Source organism: Leptidea sinapis, chromosome 3, assembly GCF_905404315.1.
Source record: "Leptidea sinapis chromosome 3, ilLepSina1.1, whole genome shotgun sequence".
NCBI lineage: Eukaryota > Metazoa > Arthropoda > Insecta > Lepidoptera > Pieridae > Leptidea > Leptidea sinapis.
The window spans coordinates 14,433,958-14,442,500 of NC_066267.1; the positions used below are offsets into that span (position 1 = coordinate 14,433,958).

At 33.5% G+C, this 8,543-nt stretch overlaps 1 long non-coding RNA gene across 1 annotated transcript; it reads right to left on the bottom strand.

Moving 5' to 3' along the window:
- Window positions 1-318: 318 nt before the first annotated feature.
- Window positions 319-1,686, bottom strand: LOC126979587 (uncharacterized). Its single transcript, XR_007732849.1, has 2 exons — window positions 1,548-1,686; window positions 319-820 (listed from the first exon to the last, which is right to left on the bottom strand). It is a non-coding gene; the product is annotated as an uncharacterized LOC126979587 (long non-coding RNA).
- Window positions 1,687-8,543: the final 6,857 nt, after the last annotated feature.

The following is an 8,543-nucleotide window of genomic DNA, read 5'->3' on the forward strand; positions in this document are numbered from 1 at the left end:
CATTCGATTACCACATTAGATCTAAGAAGAACAGACGCGACATTATTAGCTATCGCCGCACCACTATGACAATTTTCACGATATTGCCGCTCCACAAATTTTTATATTTGCGACGTTGCCAGTCCTCCACCGTACCGCCGTTGTACCGGGCAACAAGCATTGCTTAGTCGCCGTTTTCAATAACCTATCTATCCTTAGTTTAACTTACTAGAGGTAGACAAATCTCTATCCTCTTACGCTTACTTACATTTCAATAACCTATCGAAATTGATCAAATTTCATGATGTTATAAAGAATATGCAAAAAAAACATAAAACATTCAAATTCAAATAATTTTATTCAAAATAGGATGTGAAATCACTTATTGAAAGTCAACTACCACCCATTCCAAAATGAATGCCTCAGGTATGAGAAGAATGGGCGCAACAAACTCACCGGGCTTTTTTTTTCATCAAAAATATGTTTTACAATTAAAGTAACATTAACAAAGTAACATTGTACAATTAAACTTATTATTTAATAGCCTGAGGGCGGTCGCTCCATTCCCAATCTGTGGTATCATTAAGAAAGTCTGAAAGAATGTTATAGTAACCTTTACCACACAAAGGTTTTTAACAATTCTTTTGAATAACGTAATACTTTTGTTTTGAAATTTTCTGGGATCTTGTTGTAAAAGCATATACATCGACCCACAAAAGACTTACTAACTCGACTTAGCCGAGTAGTAGGCATCATCAGTTTATGTCTGTTCCTTTGTGCCATGTAGCAGCTGTATAGCAGCAGCAATAAACTGCTGAGATGAGGTGAACGTCTGGAAGATCTGGAAGTTAAATGTGTTAATATTAAATAAGTGTGTATTATAGGTAGATCTAGTTTGTATATTTTAAAGTACAATTTCGTCTTTTTTCACAATGCTACAATAATATACTATATATATACTAACCAATAATAAAAATTAAGTTATAATTTTCATGTTCATTCATATGAATGATCTTTGTGAGTTTTATTTATTAAATTACTAGTTGACCCGACAGACGTTGTTCTGTATATAATAAACTAGCTGACCCGGCAAACGTTGTTTTGCCATATAAAGTATAATTCACGCGATAGTTTAATTAGTAATAAAATATTGCCTATATTATAGCCTGTATCATCATTTTGTTCTATTGTCAATAGTTTTTGCAGCGCACGCAAAAATAGGTTTTCGATTTTACACCTTGTGTTACAAAATAGCATCTTTATTACGGATCCCTAATTTTGAAAAAAAAAACATAGCCTATAGCCTTCCTCAATAAATGGACTACCCAACACTGAAAGAATCATTCAAATCGGACCAGTAGTACCCGAGATTAGCGCGTTCAAACAAAGCATTGGACTATAACTATATTGGACATAACTATGGATAGATAAGATCTTGTCATAAAACGGTAACAGGAATATATCCGTAACTAGAGATATGATATTGAAAACAGCCGTAAACCATTTATAGGTCTAGATAGACTATGACAACAGTGAAAACGTCGAAAAAAATTGTGTTTAGAACTAACCTCCCTCTACAGCAATTCAAGCACACTAAAGTATTATTCCTGGCCTGTTTATATCAGTTGTCTAACAGCAAGAGACTCTATCCAGACGTATTAATTATTTAAGAAGCATTGCAATAAGAAAACAATGATTTGATAATAAAACCAATTGTTACAGATAACTGTTGCCTGAAAACTGTTGTTTCTCTGAACTCTGAAGATATAATGTTCAACAAACATTAAACTTTATGTTCACATTATAATTTGTAATTTGTTTAGATAAAAACATAACTGCTGAGATTCTTATCAGTAAAATTATATTTGCCTGAGTATAATTGTAGGTTATTATTGGAGAAAATATTTGTTTCTCTTACAATTATATAATCTGGTTCTTTATCATAACATTATGTGTTGATAATGTCATAACAATATGAGTATTTTTATTCATTGTTGTAATAATATTTGTCGGGAGTTCAAGATTGATATTATAAATTATTACGTGATGTTGCAATATAAAGTTTATTTTAATATCAACCCTTGGGCCACAGTATTACAATCCCTACTCATATTATAAATATGAGCGTAAGTTTATTTGTAACGATTTCATGCCTAAGCCACTCAACCGATTTCGATTAAATTTAATACAGAAATAGAATAGATTTTTGGAAAGGATATTTTAAGCTACCTTTGTTGGGAAAAAATGAATGGAGGGGTTGAAATAGTGGTTGAAAGTTTGTATGGCAGTTCGTCATTGTTTAAGATGACTCCTAACTTTGTATTGAGGCACTTGATAAGAAGTAAATAAATATTTAGTCTGGCGTTTTTAAAATTTCTGTGTAGGGATGACGTAACGGATGAAAATTTCTTATGTATGTTAAGTCCAAACAACGTCATGCTTTCACTTTGAGTATGATTATATTTGGTACAAAATTGGGCTAGTTCGTGCGTGTGTTATTTCAAATGCAAAGTTTCCTAACAAATAAAAAATGCTGCATATAGTAACAGCTATCCCACGCGGACGAAGTCGTAGATAAAAGCTAGTAATTATATAAGTTAAAACAGTACCAAAGGCCTTTTTGTTGAAATAGCTACCTACAAACCCATTGAGCGTTAGCGTTATCCTCTTATTATTTTGTAAAATTGAAAAAGTTTTTGGACACTTAGCAGTTATCTTGTTTCGAAGACTTTTATAAAACTAGATACTCTTCATTAGAGCATTAGGGTTATCACTCTTAATTTTTCCATAGTATAATATTGAGAGTTGAACAAAGCATACAAGATTTTATGACGATATGTCACTCAAACGGTTAGCTCAGTTGGTTAGAGCGCCGGCAAGGAACGCCGGTGGTCGTTGGTTCGAGTCCCGAATTGTTCATAAAATTTTGTTTTTCAAATTTTATTTGTGTATTAATCCTAGAAGTGAGGGTTATCACTTTAAAAAAAAAAACATAACAAATTGTTTGGCACAATATTATTACAACGTTCATTTGGTTTCCATAATGTTTCAACTACCAATACTGTGTTGATCTAGCAATTTAAGAGACCTGCCCCTTTACCCTACAAATACTGTAAGCCATCTGTGAATAATTACGTCATATTTTTAATTTCGCTAGAAGCGAAGAGTACGGCACCGGAGACAGTTGATCATTACAAGGATCCATGTTTCTTGCAGTTACTTCCGTCTTCTTAACTATCGAAACATATAAAACATGAGTATCAAATCAACTTTAAGGGGCAAAGCAAATATACTTTAAAGATTATAATATTATACAGTTTACTGTATCTGTTGACTATATTTTCTTTTTTCAAACTTTGATTTATCTTATTAAAGGAGAAACATTGCATGAATTTAATTACTGCAGTACGATACGGAAACCTTAGATGGTATAATGTTTCAGAGTAATCACAAACTAGCGGCGTGCATTGGTTTTTTGGCAAGGTAGGCACTGTGGATCTAACTAGTCGTAGTTGAGCTTTGGAATAAGTGAAGATTGTTTACCGTAGGTATTAAGTACTCCAACCACCAGAAACTTAAAAAGACTGCTAGACTTCTGGAATGATCTGGGCTGGTTGGAGGAAGAAGACATTTTAAAAACGCACAATGGCCCAATCAAGAGGCTAAGTGAGTAAACAGCTCAGCTAAACTAACTAACAAACTAGTATCTAGTGTTAGGAAATTTTTTATGACAGGGTGTTCAATAGAAGTTTGGAAATAAATTAACGGAAGCGAATTAAACTAAATTAACTTTAACACAAGTGCTATATTTTTTAGGTTCGCAACGAGGTAGGCCTAAATGCCTATAATGTGATATGCACGCCTCTGTCACAAACTTATGAATTCATCTACCCCTTAAGGTCTATTACGAAATATGTCATAACATAACGGTGCCTAACACTAGCCATTTAAAACGATACTAATTTTATTCAAACTATTCTAATAAATCGAGAACACGTTAACACACGAGATTGAATATTGTTCAATAGAACATGACAGGCCTTTTGTAATCGGAAAGCAATATACTAATGAAACTGTCGTTTCCGAATATCGAGTATTCAAATTTTGTGATAATCTATTGATCAGTGGAAAGCCATTGCTTTTCCATTCGTAACAATGTGTCCAAAATTATTGTGAAGTGGTAATACATTGCTGGACACATAAGTGCTAAAAGATTAAATTTAATCATCGAATTACGTTTTGCAATATATATTTACCACCTTTATATTATATATAATGAAAACGGTCTTTGTTTGAGGCTCTTTCACGCCTAAACCACTGATCGTATCGACATGAAACTACCAACAATTCGATGCGATATTTATCCTAGATGGTTTATGGCTATATTATTTTTCGAATTCCAAGGTTCCTTAATTAAATAATTTACTTTTAAAATTCACCCAGCGAAGCGGGTGGGAATGTCTAGTATATAATATATGAATATCTAATAGAATTAGAAATAAAATTTTACTTCACAACTGACATTATTCAAAACTAAACATTCTCATAGAAAAGAAAACATGTCAATATAGAAAAATTAACTAGAATAACGTTAAAGCTAAATTGATTGTATTTTTTAAATTACATTATTAATTATTTTTACCAAATGAATAATTGCTAGCCGTTTTTTGTCTGAAGTACATTTTATCTCGAAATTAGGATCACATCGTCTGAAAAAGCCGCACAGGTTACTTTCCCAGTGTATTAAATTACAATTTCTCTTAAAACATAAGTTGCCCGATAAAAACAAAGGGAAGATTTATTAAATGAGGAAAGTTAAAGCAACATCCATTTGAGGCAACTTCAGCGCTTTGCACGAACCAATAAATGTAATCGGATTTACACAACTGTTCGTTGCATTTGTCTGCTAACTTCGAATTCTTCCACTCTAAATCGGAATTGTAGCTTTTAACTCTTATTGACAATTGACTAAGCCTGCCTTTTCTACATTTTGAATAAGTGACGATCAGATGGCTAAATTAATTTATAGCGTTATCCATAAAAATATCGTCTCCAAGGGGGGCACTGGAGAACCTGTAGCTACTCTACGAATTAACTATTCCACATTAGATATCTAGATGCAAAGCAGTGATGTATAATATCTGCATTTTCTAGAGGCATATTGTGTGGTTGCAATTTTTGTTTTATTATATTGGTACACTCTATTGAGGGAGGTTGGAGATAAGTTACACAACATAAAAGCTTACCATACTTTCATTGCTTGATAATTTGATGTCTCTTCACATGAGTCAGGTATCAGTACATTAGCTATGTGTTGGGGTAGTTTGTAAGATGAATCAATTTCGCTAGCTTGGCTATAGTTTCCTAAAATAGTTTATTTATATAAAATTAAATAGAATCACAGCAGCGCATCTCTATATTTGATTTCAATTCATTTCAATAAAAGGATGCAAATAGAAATTCAACAAAATCAAATCCTAAAATACATCATTCAGTATATTTCGCCTCAAAGAGTTCAAAGCATTCCGGCCGCATGAGTTCTGTACAACTTCTAATACCAATGCGAACATATTTTTATTTCACCATTCATTTTGCAAGCGTTTCATAAAACGTTCATGTATGTAGGTTTTCCGTTTTCGCATTCACTGGTAGTATTAGTTTTTTATTCGTCTATATTATTTATAATATAAATTATTCCTCTATTTATTATCTTTTATGACCAAACAGTTACTTCTTAAATTAATACAATTTGCTGCATAACTGTTTACACAGTTTGCTTACAGGATCGTGCGTGCCTCATACAATATATCCTAGAACTAATGTTACAACTGTTCCTGCAACAATTAACAATTCTTCAATAGTTTTTAAATTGAAAACTTCTTTAGCATCGTTGTGATTACAAAGTCGATGGATCGAAAATGCGAGAGTAAAAAGAGGCAGACACATAAAGCATTATACAGTGTTTTGGTACAAGGCAATCATTGTTGAAGAAGGGATTGTTTTATGTATGACATGATTATACCATAATAATACATTCTGACGTTATGCTCATGAAGTATTAATAGATAGACACCAGGATAATATAAATATGGCAGCGGTGATAGTAATTTCCTTAATAGTGGTTGAAATCGTATCATCCTAGCAACATGTACAAGGACTTCATATTATGCAGTTAAGAGGTTCTTGCACAATGCACATCTAAAAATTATTTAACAAATGCTGACCCGTTGTTGTTCGTTAGTGTTCGTGGTTTTCTTTGTACTCTGCTTCGTACCCCCTCCACTCGTGTTAAGAAGGCATAGAAAAAAGATAAAGTTGTTTTTGCTACTTCATTTATATAGACGTAATTACGATTTTTTATTAAGTATCAATAAGCCCTAAAATTACAGTCATAATAGTTATTAAAGAAGTGGTGGGAGGTTGAGTAGTCCGAGAATAAGCGATAAATGAATAGAATTGTGAATTGAATGCAAATTTTGTCAATGATTAATTCATTAATTCAGAAATGATAACACAGTGTGAGAAATCACCCCTTAAGCACGTACACTCTGTAAACAGATTTTCCAGCAATGGATCGCCGTCCGATCCACATAATATAATTACTAATGACACGAATGAATTGAACGAAAGACAATCATTTCTAAATTGGGATTAGGCACCACCTGAGAGTTGAACAAGACATACCAAGATTTACGGTCGATGCGTGACTTGGATGGTTGGGTCAGTTTGTAAGAGCGCTCGGACGGAATCCGAGAGGTACGGATTTCGCATAGTTCATAAATTTTGGTACAAATTACATTTGAAATTGTGATTATTGTGAACTCTAAAATAGCCAACGCGCAAAATCCTTACTAATCACATTTGACATGACCTTCATATACACACACACACATACCTTGTTCCCGTCGGGGTAGGCAGAGACAATAGAATGCCACTTGCTTCTATTCTTACAAACCTCACGCGCTTCCTCTACATTCATTACTCTTTTGACCTTACCTTTCCTCAAAACGTCCCCAATTTGGTCGACGAATGTTCTACGAGGTCTCTCGCGTCTGACTTGCCCACACACACTTGCCTAATATATTTGATAAGTCATTCTTTCTTCACTCATTCGCTACAAGTGTGACCTTCGTAATGTAAAAATACTTGATTTCTTCTTATATCGTATGCTTGTCGATATTTTTTCCATTAAATTGGCTATTTCGAATAATATAATTATTTAGTAATCACCCTAATAGTCACACGGTCTCTTATTACATCTGCTCCCTATTTAGATAACCCTAAGGATAGTGAAGAGGTTAAACAGTACGTTAGACAAACAATAGTGTAATTAGTAATACGGTTGGTTCAGGCTTGTATTGTTAGATTGATTGAATCCACTCACACCGAGTGTTCGAGTGGCTGAGTACGTGTGGGTTTCTCTCATTTGATTACCAGTGCTCAGTTAACGTAATTTAGCTATAAGACGTCGATGGAAACGTTAAATATATATACCTGGTTGGAGCGGGAAAGGATCCTTGTCACTTCAAAGGTTGCGTGACGTCAGTGGTTGACAGTTTATAAACGGTAATTTTGATTGGTTTCATTAAAAGGTGTGAATGTACTGTATTCGTTATTTATTATTTATATTTAAATATTTTACGGCTGAGATTCGATCCCGCGACCTCGCAGTATTCGGCTTCGCAATCACAGTGATTCAACCACTGGCCCAATAACCGTATGATCAATAAGTTGAACTAGCCGAACCATAATTAGTTAAAAGTATAAATCTTTCATCCATAATTTCAATGACTGTCTTACGAATTTTAGATCAGGTCACGCGTCCTGACGCGAGTTTAGCATTTTATACCCATCCCAAGAAAAGTGCTCAACGCCGCTAAAGAAGTTTTTACTTCAAAAATCAACAAAACCTTTTTACTTGAAACACATGCAGCATGTACTCTAATAATTCGTATATCCATCTTACACCGGGTCCGTTGCTACAGTAATTGTGATGTCTGTATTTAGGTCACGTAGAAATGAGAGCAATAAATAGCATTCCGATAGTTACACAGTGTATAATTAGTATTAATATTTAGTAATATGTCGTAATATTTTTATCATTAAAAGATCAAACATAAACCTGTTACTCCTACTACTCGGTTAAGTCGAGTTAGTAAGTCGTTTGTTGGGCGATGTTTATGCTTTTATCTACACCCATGCTTTAAATCCTCTATTAAAGATTCTGAAACAGTTAGCTTATTGCCAACAATAAAACACCCAATGTTCTAATAACTATTACATCATCCAAAAGAGTGTTATAATGTTGTACTGAATTTCATAACAACACTCCTATGTTTTTTTTATCCTTTCATTCGCAAAGAGTTTCAACAGACAGCCACATTCTTATTGCTCGATGCGTGGTATCTGTATGAATTTAAAAAAAGAACATTTTCGTTTACGCGCGTTCCACACTACCAGAACGTCGCGCGCCGTAAAAAAAAGTTTGTCGAATCCCCGCCATTTTTCTTAGATATTTTTATTGTTTTGTTTACAAAAAATGAGCAATTCATTTTAAACGATGC